The sequence below is a fragment of the Larus michahellis genome, chromosome 9, assembly GCF_964199755.1.
Source record: "Larus michahellis chromosome 9, bLarMic1.1, whole genome shotgun sequence".
Lineage (NCBI taxonomy): Eukaryota > Metazoa > Chordata > Aves > Charadriiformes > Laridae > Larus > Larus michahellis.
In genome coordinates, this window is record NC_133904.1 from 38,830,669 (window position 1) to 38,844,937 (window position 14,269).

At 38.8% G+C, this 14,269-nt stretch overlaps 1 protein-coding gene across 3 annotated transcripts in view; it reads left to right on the forward strand.

Annotated features, from left to right (window-relative positions):
* Nucleotides 1-14,269, forward strand: part of TENM1 (teneurin transmembrane protein 1) — a 995,213-nt gene that overhangs the window by 76,104 nt on the left and 904,840 nt on the right. For 2 of the 3 annotated variants that reach the window (XM_074599879.1, XM_074599878.1), the window contains exon 1: nt 11,079-11,368. The exons of the other annotated variant lie outside the window; for it this stretch is intronic. The gene's annotated coding sequence lies outside the window, so the exon portion shown is untranslated. Of the gene's footprint in view, nt 1-11,078; nt 11,369-14,269 lie in introns of those variants that run through there. 3 annotated transcript variants of the gene reach the window in all.

Sequence of the window (14,269 nt, forward strand, 5' to 3'; positions counted from 1 at the left end):
AGGATAAACACCATTTCACTGACAGGCAGAATTAGGAACAGAAACAGCAAGTGTAAATTAAATGATTAGAATCATTACTTCCAAGCCATTTAGGATTTCTTCTCATTGGCAGGCACTGCTAGCCCACTTTTATGCAGCAGGGAGAAATATGCTTCTCCTGTGTAGGTTGTTATGTTTCCCCCCACCTCCTGAGAGGTGCCTTCTGGGCATTTTATAAAACTTGGTTGGGGTTCTGAGGTATGAGCTATTGCTTGCTATGTGGGAAAATCACAAACTACACTGTGGTAGCCAGAGGCAGAGGAGAGGATGAAAGGTGTCTGAAGGAACGTCTGATCCTGTCATTCATGATAGAGAGCAAAAGAGCTAGAGTGTTATGGTCCCGTGTCTTCTGCTGGACTAGCTGATCTGTCTAGTTTGTTTTTTTTTTTCATCTCTTTGGGTTTTGTTTTGATGAAGAGAAAATAACCCCTCCCCCAAATTAAGAGAGATGTTAACCAGGTTGTATAGCTTTACGTTAGAACTGAATACATGCTTCCTTTATCTTCCTTTCTATGCGGTTGTGGTCAGTTTTGGGTTGTTTGGGGATTTTTTTGCATCAAAGTATCTATGTTTACTGTTTCAGTACTTTCTGCAAACATCTTCATTTGCTAGCGGGTTATAGAAACCAAACAAAAAAGCCCACCAATACAGACTAAGTAAATTCAGCATGCTGTTTGAATGACAGTTTACAGGCTTTTTAAAATAGGAATTTACTATCTTCTAATTCTCTGGGGATGGTGACTCTGGAAACTATATATATGCATTCAAAATCAACTGTTTTGGTATAGATCACAAATGTACTGACTACAACAAGAAACAGGGCTGCATAGGTCCTCTGGGAAGAGGTGAGAGTCTAGGTAGTTATTCCAGTGCTGTCCTGTCACCTTGACCTCGGACTAACAAATAGGCTCATTAATGGTGTCATTGGTTAAGAAAGAGGCGAGAACTGTGGGGACTAGAGTGCAATGGGTCAGGTGGTGCTTAGACTCAAAAATGAAGCCGGGGGAGAAGTCTTGTACCTAGAGGTCCTGCTGTTTCTGAGATGCACGGACTGAGCCCATTACTGTTGGAGACCTTTCCTCATAGGTCTTAGCTTTAGGTCTGCGCATGTATTGTGCTCTAAATGGAGTTGCCCTTGTATCTGCACAGGGGGCAGAAAGCCCATTAAAAAGGATTCTTTATTCCCCATGTTGTGAGGTGCACTTTTTCAGTTATGATACAGAAGTGTGTGATAAACTATTTCTTTTTGTGCAGAAAGGAGTACAGTTTTGGGTCTTTCTCTTTTCCCTAAGAGGCTGGCCATTGTGTAACAAAATGGAAAAGTGGGGTTCAGCTGTAACTGAACTTAATCTGCTTCTGAGAGTATATTTAAGGTATGTGATGTCTCTTATTTGTGAATTATTGCAAGTTGCCAATCCAACCTGCGCAGCATTCATATCAGCAGTGCTGACTTGAGTACCTCTAATGGATGACAGCCTGTGGTGACAAATACCAGGCCCTACTGAGGCCCTATTCTCCAGACTGTTCTGTGAATAACACTGGTATCTGTGGTGAAGAAAAGCAGTTGAATCATCTTACTAGTCAAACAGATTGGTTATTTTGCTGTTGTAGTAGCTCACGGGATCTCTTCATTGACTTATTCTCCATCTATTGGGCCACATATAATCAATTCTGCCTAAAAACAAACAAAAAGGTGTGCTCATTTTTAAAATTTTTTAAACTCCTTTTGTTATGCTGAGTTTCTGAAAGAGTAGCTGAGGTGTCTGCTACTGTCAGTCTCGCTCCTGTTGAATCATCTCATAGAATCATAGAATTGTTGAGGTTGGAAGGGACCTTTAAGATCATTGAGTCCAACCTTTAGCCTACCCTGACAAGAGCCACTTCTAAACCATGTCCTTAAGTGCCCCATCTACCTTTTTTTTAAACACCTCCAGGGATGGTGAATCCACCACCTCCCTGGGCAGCCTATTCCAATGTTTAATAACCCTTTCAGTGAAAAAATGTCTCCTAATATCCAATCTAAACCTCCCCTGACGTAACTTGAACCCGTTTCCCCTCGTCCTATCACTTGTCACCAGGGAGAAGAGGTCAGCCCCCATCTCTCTACAACCTCCTTTCAGGTAGTTGTAGAGGGTGATAAGGTCTCCCCTCAGCCTCCTCTTCTCCAGGCTAAACAACCCCAGCTCCCTCAGTCGTTCCTCATAAGGTTTGTCCTCCAGGCCCCTCACCAGCTTTGTAGCCCTTCTCTGAACACGCTCCAACACCTCAATGTCCCTCTTGTAGCGAGGGGCCCAAAACTGAACGCAGTACTCGAGGTGGGGCCTCACCAGTGCCGAGTACAGGGGGATGATCACTTCCCTAGTCCGGCTCACCACACTATTCCTGATACAGGCTAGGATGCTGTTGGCCTTCTTGGCCACCTGGGCACACTGCTGGCTCATATTCAGCCGGCTGTCAACCAACACTCCCAAGTCCTTTTCTGTCGAGCTGCTTTCAAGCCACTCTGCCCCAATCCTGTAGCGCTGCATGGGGTTGTTGTGTCCCAAGTGCAGGACCCGGCACTTGGCCTTGTTGAACCTCATACCATTGGTCTCAGCCCATTGGTCCAGCCTGTCCAGATCCCTCTGCAGAGCCAACCTACCCTCAAGCAGATCAACACGCCCGCCCAGTTTAGTGTCATCTGCGAACTTACTGAGGGTGCATTCGATCCCTTCATCCAGATCATTGATAAAGATATTAAAGAGAACCGGCCCCAGCACCGAGCCCTGGGGGACACCACTTGTGACCGGACACCAACTGGATTTAACTCCATTTACCACCACTCTCTGGGCACGGCCATCCAGCCAGTTTTTTACCCAGCGAAGAGTACACCTGTCCAGGCCATGAGCAGCCAGTTTCTCTCATATGATTCTCCTCTACAGATAATAATTCTTTACCCATGAGAATTTGTTTTCATTTTGTTCTGAAATGAAAACAATGAGCAGAGGAGCTGATTTGGATTATATTGATTAAAATTTATTTTTCTTCAATAAAGTCAAATAGAGTTTTCTCACAATATTAATGCTATGATGATACTAAGGTCTTCATGTAGGAGGGCCACAAGAGAAAACAGTACGAAAAGATACAATGTTAATCCAATATGCTTAAACAAACTTCTCCATTCCACTAATTCCTAAATATATGGAGACAATATCTTCAGAGTATCTGAGTTACTATATTTCTACAGAAGAAAGAACTGGTTAAATCCCTAAATACTTTTTTGCATCTTTTTACAAGTGAGGAACCTATTAACACCCCTCATCTAGAGTGAGGAGCAAATATTTAGTTTACAAAATTTAGTCCAAAAAATTCTAAAATTTGCAAGTTTCTCTGAAAAGTTTTGCATTACTTGGATCTTATATCTGCATTTCTATGTTCAAATTATCAACCAAGGTGAAAAGACAAGATATATAGGGAAAATTTAAATTGACCAGTAGTATAAGAATTAAATACTTGGGACACCACGGATATTGGATTAAGTCCTTAAGTATAATTTAATTTCACTTTCTTCTATTAATGTTTTATGACCAACTTTGACATTACTGAATGTAGAGAAGGTACATAGGTATTTTTGAGTGAGTTCTACAGTATCTGAGTTATAAATTCTTGTCTTTGGAAAGGTCATCGAGTCAGGACTTTCTCACAAGGGCACCCTTATATTACATGGGGAGGGACCTGAAATAAGCACTCAGAATAAAAATAAGCTATGTTGTCTGAAACAACACCAAACTAAAATATGGGTCCTCCTACTGCTATGTGTACTGTAACATACAGAAAAGTGGTTAGAAATAGCTTGCAGTTACTTACAGAGCACAAGCCCAGGAGTAAAACAGGTGGACTTCCTGTCCGTACTTTTACAAGCCTTAAACTCTTTAATTCCCCACCCCCCAGTCATTGGAATGGAAGATTTTGTGAGAGCATTCATTTAATATCCGCCAGCTGGGACCTGAGGAGCTTTCTGGGCTGTATCGCAATTTCATCCTCTGGCTTTACTCAGACTTTCCAGCACAATTCCACATGAATTTGAACTGTGCTATCACACCAGTCAGCTGAACTGTTATAATTAGCTCTTGTTTGGAGCCTGGATTGGCTCTGCAAACGGAGTCTGTGATGCACTGTATTTCAGTCTTGAACCTCTTCCACTACGAGTCTTCAGGATGTAATTTTGGCATGGGCACCAAAAGTGAACTTTCCTTTAGACTGAACATTTAAGTTTTCCTGATTAAGTCACTGTCTTCTAATCTGGAGTTCTCAGCCTATTGCCCATGAAGAAAAAATACCTTTGACAAAATGATCGCATAGGAAATGGTGTATGCTAAAAGTGCAGATATACGCCCTCTGCCTTTTAAACAAAGAGAAAAAGAATTTCAAGATTTCAGAGCTAGTCCCAGAATTTTACATCCAAAATGTAATCAATTTCATAAATATTATTTTTGATGCACTTATTAAAAATGAAATAAAAGTTGAGTTAATTAAAATAAAATAAAAAAGGAGCCTGATGCTTTAGCGAAGCACTGTAGAGCCACTGGTGGTACAATTGCTGGAAAAGTAATAATGCCTCGTGATTAGATACTAGTTTTCTCCAGCTGTGCTGTTTTCACTGCACTGCTAGGAGTAGATGCTTTGTTTCCTCCGGGGTGATACAACTTGATTTAAAAAGGAAGTCATAAACTATAACATATGACACTGAGAAATAAGGTTATTAAAGGAATTAGCAGACAGTAAGCTGCTGAAGGCTGTCAGGGTCTATAAAATTAGAGTGGAAACGGTATTTGTTGACATTTGTTTTATTTTCAATGGCTGAGGACAGGAAATGCAAATAGCGTGTAAAGTTGTAGGATTCTGGTAACCTGTAGTGCGTCTATAAAGATAGATTTTTGAGAAAAATGCAGAAGTGATGATAAGACTGTCTGAAGAGTGTTTCTGATATGTCTAAATGGTCTGCAGGTAATTAAAATTGAAATTTTAGAAACACTGCCTATTAATCACCTGATGAAAGTTAGCTTTGTGACCATTTTGCAATGATTCTGGTACTTCACTGCTGCTGCTACCGTCTTCAAAAAAGTCTGCTAATATCTCTTGGCTGTACTTTGGCTGAGCAGATGCACAAGAGGAAAGCTGGCATGCTGTCTGCGTGCTTCACAGGTTACAGATATTCTATCATCTCTTCTCATCACTAATTTATACGGAGGACATTAAAACACTTGCAGAATTCAGGGGGTTTTGTGGTTTGTTTTTTTTTTTTTGTGTGGGTTTTTTTATATTGGGAAGATATTTCAATTTGCAGGATGCAAACTGGTATGAAAATAAATAATTTAAAACAAACAAACCCAGAAAACTCTGTATTTCTGAAATATTTGAAAACATTATTCTTCTCCACCTCTTTTGCCTTGGGAACTGAAGGACTGATTGTGCCTCATTGGTCCCAGAGCACCATTAAACAGTTTTAGATCTGCTTCAAATTTTGCCCAGCTGTTCATGGCTCAAAGAGCGAGTCTCTAGAGCAACGTTTCTGGTGTTCTGGCCACATCTGTGCCTTCGTGCCCAGAGCCCCACAGAGACAGACACAGAACGGCAAACTGATTGGCCTCTGCCATCCCTTCATGTTACAATATATGGAGCTGTACCATTACCTGCATGGGGGTGTTGTTATTTTTATTTCAGTAAAAATACTGCTATTATCCAAATTGTTCACTTTCGTTTTGGAGAATACATACATGTCTGAAAAGACCTTTTTTTTTTTTTTTTTTTTAAAGTTTAATAAGCAGTGTGTCTTCCCTCTGGGGACGCATGAGGGGATTAATGTGCTGTATTATACATCTCTGCATAAATCTCTCTGGGAAGTCAAAATTGATTCACTACAGTTGTGGTTATGCCCTGAAATTTCACTAAAAAATACTGCAGTTCCCAATCTTGCTGTCCACATTCACCATTCTAAAAGACTGAAATAAGACCGTATCATCTCATTGGGACCAATTTTCTTCTGTCATATTTAAGCATTACAGAGGTTTTAACGATTTAATAGCTATATTTCACTGCTTAACAAGAGAAACACCATAATATTTCTCATCCTATTACGAGTGCCCCTCTCCTGGTGCTCTGTTATTAAATATAGATTAGCTTTCCTGGGAAGAAAAAAAGTCCTATCTTGTTCTGATGTTTTGGATCTTTCTTACTGTCCTCCTAAATAGTTTGCAGAACTTCCTCTCCTATTCTAATCCACAGTATGATTATTTTTGTTTTGAATATTTAAATGCTAAACAACACTGTTTTAAATAACTTTTTTATCAAAGAAGCTAGTACTCTGTGCAAAATTTTCTACCCATCTCCCGATGGTTTTTGTCCAAAGGTTATGGGAGTTGGGCACTCTGCTCTTTTATGTCCTTGGGAAAATACATATATAGAGGAGACTGGATCGTTCTCCTAGAACAGAGTTTGAGAAAACACTAATTCTAACTGTTGGACTGAATTATATTGGTTACAGCGAATAATAATACCATTCTAATGATGTTCTTTATGTAGAACAGAAAATCAGAGCTAATCGTATGGAGCACTTTTTTTGGCCTTCAGCCTTTTTACACTTAAGCTCTGTCAGGTAATGAACAGGAACATCCTTTTCAAATATAGACAGTATTTAATGAAGATGCATAATAATTTGCCTATTGCAAAAGTAAACTCAATATGAGAGACAAAAAGTGGCATTTTTCCCATCTTTTTTTCAAGTCATGAATAGCAATCACTCGAATCTTTAGACTGGTCATGTGCCAATTGCTAAGCAGACGTGTCTAGTGTACATTTGAAGGCTTGTTGCTGCTTCTTTTTGAGAGAGAGAGAACTGTATATCAAGAGAAGTTATTGGCTTGAAATAGAAATAGTCTCATACTTATCCTGGTGGGCCAGAATGTTGTGTCCTTGTTAAAAACATCTCATACTTCTGAGCAAGTAAGATCAGCTTCATGTCCTTGCTCCACTTCCGGTTTTCAGTTTATAATGACATGTCAAGCTCTTATGGTTACCATACATCGAAATTATTGTCAATAAAGTTTGTCATCATGGAATGGCAACATTACTATTCTACAATGAGACTTCTGAAGTTATACACCAAGAAGGACAGAGCCTTTTTTGCCTGTGACACCTGCCAACAGCAACAAGGAAAGAAGGATCAGGATATTTGAAACAAACATATCACATTTTGGTAGGCATTGATTAATGTCTAGCTAGAGAAGATAGTAACACTAACGTTGCTATAAATAATATATCATCCTTTTATTTTAGAACTAGCCTTTTGATTTAAACTTTTATGAATTTGTTTTTGGATGACTTTATTTTCATTTTAAATATGTGCTTTTTCTTCCTTTTTTTTCTAGTAAGGCAGAAAATGCCTTTCAAAAATCTGTGTGTTTCTTTTGACCTATACAGTTGTGTAGCCTTCAGCTTTAGATAGTCTGGGTGAGCTGCTGACCTTTGTGTTTCAAAGGAATCAGGATTTTTAGAATGGCTTCTTCCTCTTCCCTACTCCCTCCACCTCTACCTCCTTCCCCCTCCCCCCCCCTCCAAAAAAACCCCAAAAACCTACAACCCAAAACACCCCCATTTTATTTCAGTGGGAATTGTGTCGTAAATCCATTAGTCAGCTTCAAAAGTGCAAGCTAAAGTTTTGTTGGAAGACATAATTAACGCGTAGAAAATGGTATAGTGCATGGTGCTTTGTGTCCATCCTGGAAAGTGTGAGAGTGACAAGTATATTTTATACTCTATTTCAATATCTGTACTTCTCAATAGGTTGTGACTGCCAGCTGTTTCCCAATAGCCTTTTCAGGAACAGGAGGACTTTTACTCTACTGTCCATAAAAATATGCCTCTGCTGTTGCCACTAAACTTTATGTAAGCCATAAACCATCTTTTGGCTCAGACTTGAAACACAAGGAGAATGTTTGCACAATGAACATCAGACATTGTCAATGTTAATGTGTAATGTCTGTTGGCAGAGTTGTCTGTAAAGATTTTTTAGCCAGCCAAATGTTACTTCTGTTTCACTCAGAACTCATGTCTGTCACGGGATAGGAAGAATAACAGGTTGTATTAAAATTGGCTACAGGCGGTTTCATTTTTTTCCTGTTGCTAGCCTTTTGAGTAACTCCTGGCAGCAATTATATATAAAACACGTTATTTTCAAGCCTTCTTTAGCTGACTGTGAATAGTGGAACGCTCTACTGAAAATCTTATTGCAATTTAAAAAAAATACTTATACACAAATGTACACATGCACATATACATGTGTTTGATACAGATATCTTAACGGATATCTTCAAAGTGATATGCTAGGTCTTTAACAAAAATGCATAAAGCAATGCTCAGGTGCTGCAATAAATTTCATCAGTTTCTGAATTATTATATTATTAATATCCATGGTGACAATATTTGAATCAATTTGGATTATACTTAGAATAGAGACCTCAAGATTCATAATTGATAGTGTGCTAAAAACATCTTCTTTCAATAGATATCAAAGCTACACATAGCAAAAGGGAAGAAATCCAATAATTTTTTTTTTTCTTTTGTCATCGTTTATCTCGAAAGGTTGTAAGGCTTCAGTACTTCATATTATGAATAATACAGGTGTATTATTGTGCACCTATCTACATGTGCACACATTTGTTCATAATTTCTGATGTATGGATGGTGTGAATACTTTGTCTAACTATAGATCCTTCAGATTTCTAATACAGAATTATAAACCAGGCCTCTAGTCTATCCTCAAGTAGTGGCACTAATTCACATGTGGGAGTTTTTTGTTTTGCTTGAACAAGAAGTTTTGAGAATTTTTATGAGAATTTTCAGTCAAGATATTCAAATGAAAGGGCAGTTCATTATGTGAATGCCCAGCTATAAAGTTAGTCATTATTCTATATGACACTGCAGAGCAGACTATTGAACAGAGATATTTTGCAATAGGCTTTTCTGAATCTAAACTATATCCAAATGATAATTCCTGGCTTGAAGAACATTTACATAATATATAGAAGTAACGGACTGTAAGAAATTTACTAGTAGAATTCATCAAGAATCAGTCTTGGGACCAATTAAAAATGTATTTTCAAGTATGATCCTTGTATAGATGTGCTAATGAAGTATGCTGCTCATAAAGATAAGGGACATTGTCAGTACAAAGAAGTATTAGCACAGCATACACAAAATAGAGACCCATAAGAACTACGAGAATAAAAGTAAATAAAATTTACTAGTTAGGAAAAGCATATCCATGTATATGAGAAACCTTAATACTAACTTCTGTAAGGTGAGAACCCGTCCAGTGGGAATGTATATAAGTTGGGAATAAGATGACTATGGTTGCCTGAGTGATAAAACCATAAAAAGGCAAATGCAGTCTTTCAAAGTACTGCAAATTATTTCCAGTAGAGAGGGAAGTATGTTAATATTATAATTGCACAAAGAGTTTTTCAGCTGTCTGCTGGAACACCATGCACAGTCCTGGTCACTCATGCTCAATACAACCCAACCAACCAAACAAAAAAACCAGCTCATACTGAACTTGGAGGCTGACAGGCACCCCAGGATTTCAGAGCCTTCCTCCTAAGAAAAAAATTATGGTAGGCTCCCTTAAATCAGGCATCCAAAGCTGAGATCCTTTCATAAATATGCCAGGGAGTTAAACAGCATGGAAGGAGAAAGATTAGTTCAAAAAAGATTTAATATGAGCTAAAGAATACGTGGCTATAAAATTACTCTGAATATAGTGAGACTTCAGGCAAGGTTCCTAACCTCTAGGGCAGTCAGCCCTGGGGTAGTGGGAAGGTAGTAAAGTGTCGCCGGTGACTCTTGATGCTCCTTCCAGCTGTGTGCTCTTAAGGGTGCTTGGCATCATCCAAAAAGGAGAAAGAGCCCAGACAGTTTAGCAAGATGTGCAATAGCCCAGCTTTGGAGACTTTGGAAATAACATCTGGTTGGTATGTCTAAGAGGGAAACATGCCTACCCCATATCGTAACAGCTAGTAAACAGATCCCGTGTGGACTTTCAAGCATTCAGCTATTCATAAGGGAAAAACTGGGCCCAAAAGCTTTGATCTGTCTTGAGCTCCTCCCCTATAGTCAAAAAATGAGCAATTTTTTAAAATGCTTTGTAGCTAAGAACTGAATCACTGATTTTGGAAACAACAAAAAAGTATAAGCAGCTCACACACCAGTACTCACTACTGTACTCTTACACCTGAGCAAGCAATGGGATTTTTCGCATACTCATGTATAGTCTTATTTATTTTGTGTATTTCCGTGAGTGTGTGCATGAGTAGCTAATACAGACAGATAGGCCAGAGACAAATCCCTAGATTCAGGCACTTCTGAGCTGTGGAGTGTTCGAAATCCAAATCAGGGCTTTACAGCTTGAGCCCTTCTCTAATATTTATTCAGATTTATGATAAATGTAGTACTTTAGAGCTAATTCTTGTTCATAATGTAGCCATTGTTCGGTTGTGACTATAGCGTATAAATATCATGCATTTATCTTTGAGCCTGTAGACATTTAAGCCTCTGTGTTCTTCAGGGCTTTATTTATTTTTTTTACGCCTTTGCTTGTTTGATAGATGGCAGCAGATAAATGTTTCCTAACTGAGGATGTCTCATTAGTTTTTGCTTTTAGAATCATCTGTCATATGACAGCAAATAATAGGTAATTTTTGCACATTTGTATGACTGTTGCGTTTTCACTTATAGCTGCTTCTGTGTTTTCAAAGGTGAGGTAATCTATAAATAGAACCTTATCCTTAAACACTATCTTCAAAGAAAATGCATTTATACTATAACCAGAGCCCTATCGCCTTGTCATTACAGCCCCACTGTTTTCGAAGAAGCAAGCTTGTTCTGTGATACAGAAGGTGGAGACTGGGAAGCTGGCTCTGCTAAGCCTTGCCTAATGCAAACTGCTTTAGTATGCACATCACATCATGCCGGCTATACTGCAGGGAGCAGGCAGTTATCGCACAAGCGTGCATCCTCAGAGCCAGGATAAACACTCCGTTACTCTCCCTCTAAACTGCTCTTCTGGGAGGGAGAGAAAATAAATAGGGAGCGAGAGAGGCATTTGAAGTAACCTTTTTAAGAAGGAGGCAGCAGCCAATAGAACCTTCCTTTCTTTTTTTTTTCTTTTTTTCTTTTTTTTTTTTTTTTCTTTCCCCCACTTCTTAGTAGAGAAATTCGTGTTACCTCAGCAATTAAGGAGAAGAGCCAGCATCTAGGGTTCCAGGCTGTGAGGGGGAGTAGCAACTTGTACCAGGTAGGAAGCCCTTTCAACATCCTCTTTAATTCATGCAGCTCAGTTGCTACCTGCTATGTTACTATACGGTGGCTGACTTTGGAGACCTTGTGTCTGCTAGCCACCATTCCGAGTGAAAGAGACCTTGGGGAGCTTTAATTGCCAATGACCTTCAGGGTATTTCTTGGAAAGACACTGGTCCTTAGTGCTGTAAAGTAAAGCAATCTATACTTTTGTCTGACTGCTTAGAGGTGTGCGTTTAGCATCAGGATGCAGCTGGGTGAAACTGCAGCTGTTACCCGTCTATGAAACCATGCTACAAATGAGTAAAAATTAGCCATTTTACAATATCTGAAGCAGCTGCTCTGCATTTTTAGCAGCAAGGCTGTATTACTTTCAAAACTTATTACGATAAATTCTGTGAGTGCTGGAAAGTAAGCAGATATACTTTAGTGTATTCAAAGTTATTTTGACAGTTATCTACTATATTTTCATAGTTGCTTATGCATATTTTATCAAGACTTTTCTAAACTTTCCTGAGGCAGTCATGTCTTAACGTGGCAGATTAATATTCCTGCTAACAAATAATTAGTGTAATAATTGTAGTGAGCTGGTTACAATGTTTGCTTTATAGTATTGCCAAGTGAGAGCCTGCGGGAATGCAGGCATCTCTTGCAGGGTTTGAGGGCTGGGGTGGGATGGAGCCCTCGGTCACATATGCTCGTTTTATCTGCCTTCATACTCTGCAGAAGGAGAGAGGGGAAAGTGAGGAGGAGGAGGAGAAATCTATAATTGGGCTTTGTGATCCTGTTGTGCAGTGTTTTCTTCCTAGTACTTTGTATTTGTGTTCATTCATGTGAATGAACTGTAAGGTGACATTTGGTCAACCTCTTTATATTGTGACAGTAATGTGACTTAGTAAGTTTAATAAAGCAAGAGTAGTATTTGCATGCAACAATGAAGTAAGTTCAGAGCTTCAGAGTCAATCCTGCAAGGGTCACCGCGATGTCTGTGAGACTCTGCGTTTCATTGTTTGATCGGTTTAAATTGCGGTCTTCTGAGCAGTGAGGGAGTCCGAGGCAAACTTTTGCAAGCTTTAGCATTCTGCTCTGTAAATCAGACCAGTGACAGTGAATTCTTAAGGGTAAAATTATACACGTATCTTTAAAGTGTAAGCAGTGGTGTGAGCAAGTATACCATGTTTAAAGATTGAGTTGCTTGCAAGAAAATGTAAAATAGTGTTCAAAATAGAGTTCAGACATCACTGCCGTAATAAAAAAAATAAATACTGATAATAGTAGAGCTCTCTTGGATGACTGTACCTGCACAACCTCTTCCTGTATGTAATTGCTCTATGCAGAAATAGCTCCATAGATATTGTTGAAAGGCATCTTGTGACTCTTATCTGTAGGAAAAACTACTGAGGATGTCTAAATCCATAATCTTTTTGTCTGATGAGCATAATGAAAAAAACCCAATTCTTAGAAAATGAGAATTATATCTGATAGTAATAAAATCTAAGGAGGTAAAAAGGAAATAGCTTTGCAAATTATAGCTGTGAAATAGAGGTGAGATCTACTTAGTGACCAGGGTTGGTTAGAGAACCTGGCAGCAGGTGAGAAGAGTTTTACCCTCTGTTTCATCTGTTCTGAGAAATTCAATGCTTCAGAGAATTCACACATAGAAAGTACCGATTCAATTAGCAACTAAGATGGGAAGAAAACTGGAATAGGAAAGCGATGTCTTGACTCCTTCTATTTCTCTTGATATATGAAATATGTGATGAAGAATATTATACCCATGCTCTTCTGGTTTTTTAACAGGTATACATTTGATGTAAAACTGAAGTGAATTATTACCTTAAAGAGTTTACCAGTAAAGGGGTTACTAGTAAGTTGAATACTTTAATGCATTTCACTAGCAACTCTTTTAAAAGTCGGGTTTCAGAGTAGTTTAAGGCAAAGTACAGCTGCTTTGTTGGTGGGGGTGGGGTGGGGGGGTGTTGTATTTTTGTTTTTGGTGGTTGGGTGAGGTTTTTTTGGTGGTGTTTTTGTTTGTGGGTTTTTTTTTTAAACCTCTAGTCCAAATGCTTGCTCTAAGAACACGTAAAATCCTCAAACGTTCTCAAAAAATAATGAATTGACTTAGGCCTTAAATTTTGGTTTTCACTTCAGGGTTTATTATTTATTAATTCATTGTCACACTTGGTAGGTCTCTCTGAGAGAAAGGAATCATCAGAGAACTGTGCATTGGAATATATAGCTTTCTTGGCTTAGTGTTGCTTGCAGGTCTCTACCTTTCTATGCCTCAGCTTACACGTATGTAAATACAAGAGTTGGCAGCTGCCTATTTGGAAACATATTGCAGAGCTGAGTTTTTACAGATTATCCTCATTCACAGTACTGGTGCTTTATGCAGATCTAATTTTTTTGTGACTCTAGTTCACCTTGTAGCTTATGAATTTTACTTTAATAATTTTTCTTGATATGTTACCTGTTGCTCACCCTACTAAAAGCCTGCTGAACAAACACTGTTTTCTTTATGACTAAAAATAATTTTTCATTTATAAAACAGTTAGCAGAAACCCATTTATACTCAGCCCTGCTCTGAAGGAGACTACCTGTACTGCAGATACCTTAGTGGGGTTTGTAGGATGGCCCTGTCCCACTGGGGAATCCTGTTATCTTTAACGAGACCCCTCAGGAGCTTAAGAGTCACTGCTAGCAAATTGATGATGTCTACATATCTGAAAGTACACATCAGACTTACTGTTGCATAAATCTCATGACTTCTCTGCAGAAATGGTGCCAATAGTTATGCTGAGGGTATTCTGAATAGAAAAATAGACTAATCTGACTACCAATAGAATTACCACCTGGCATCCCTGTTTGTCATGTTGCAGTGTGTGGGTACTCCCTTACG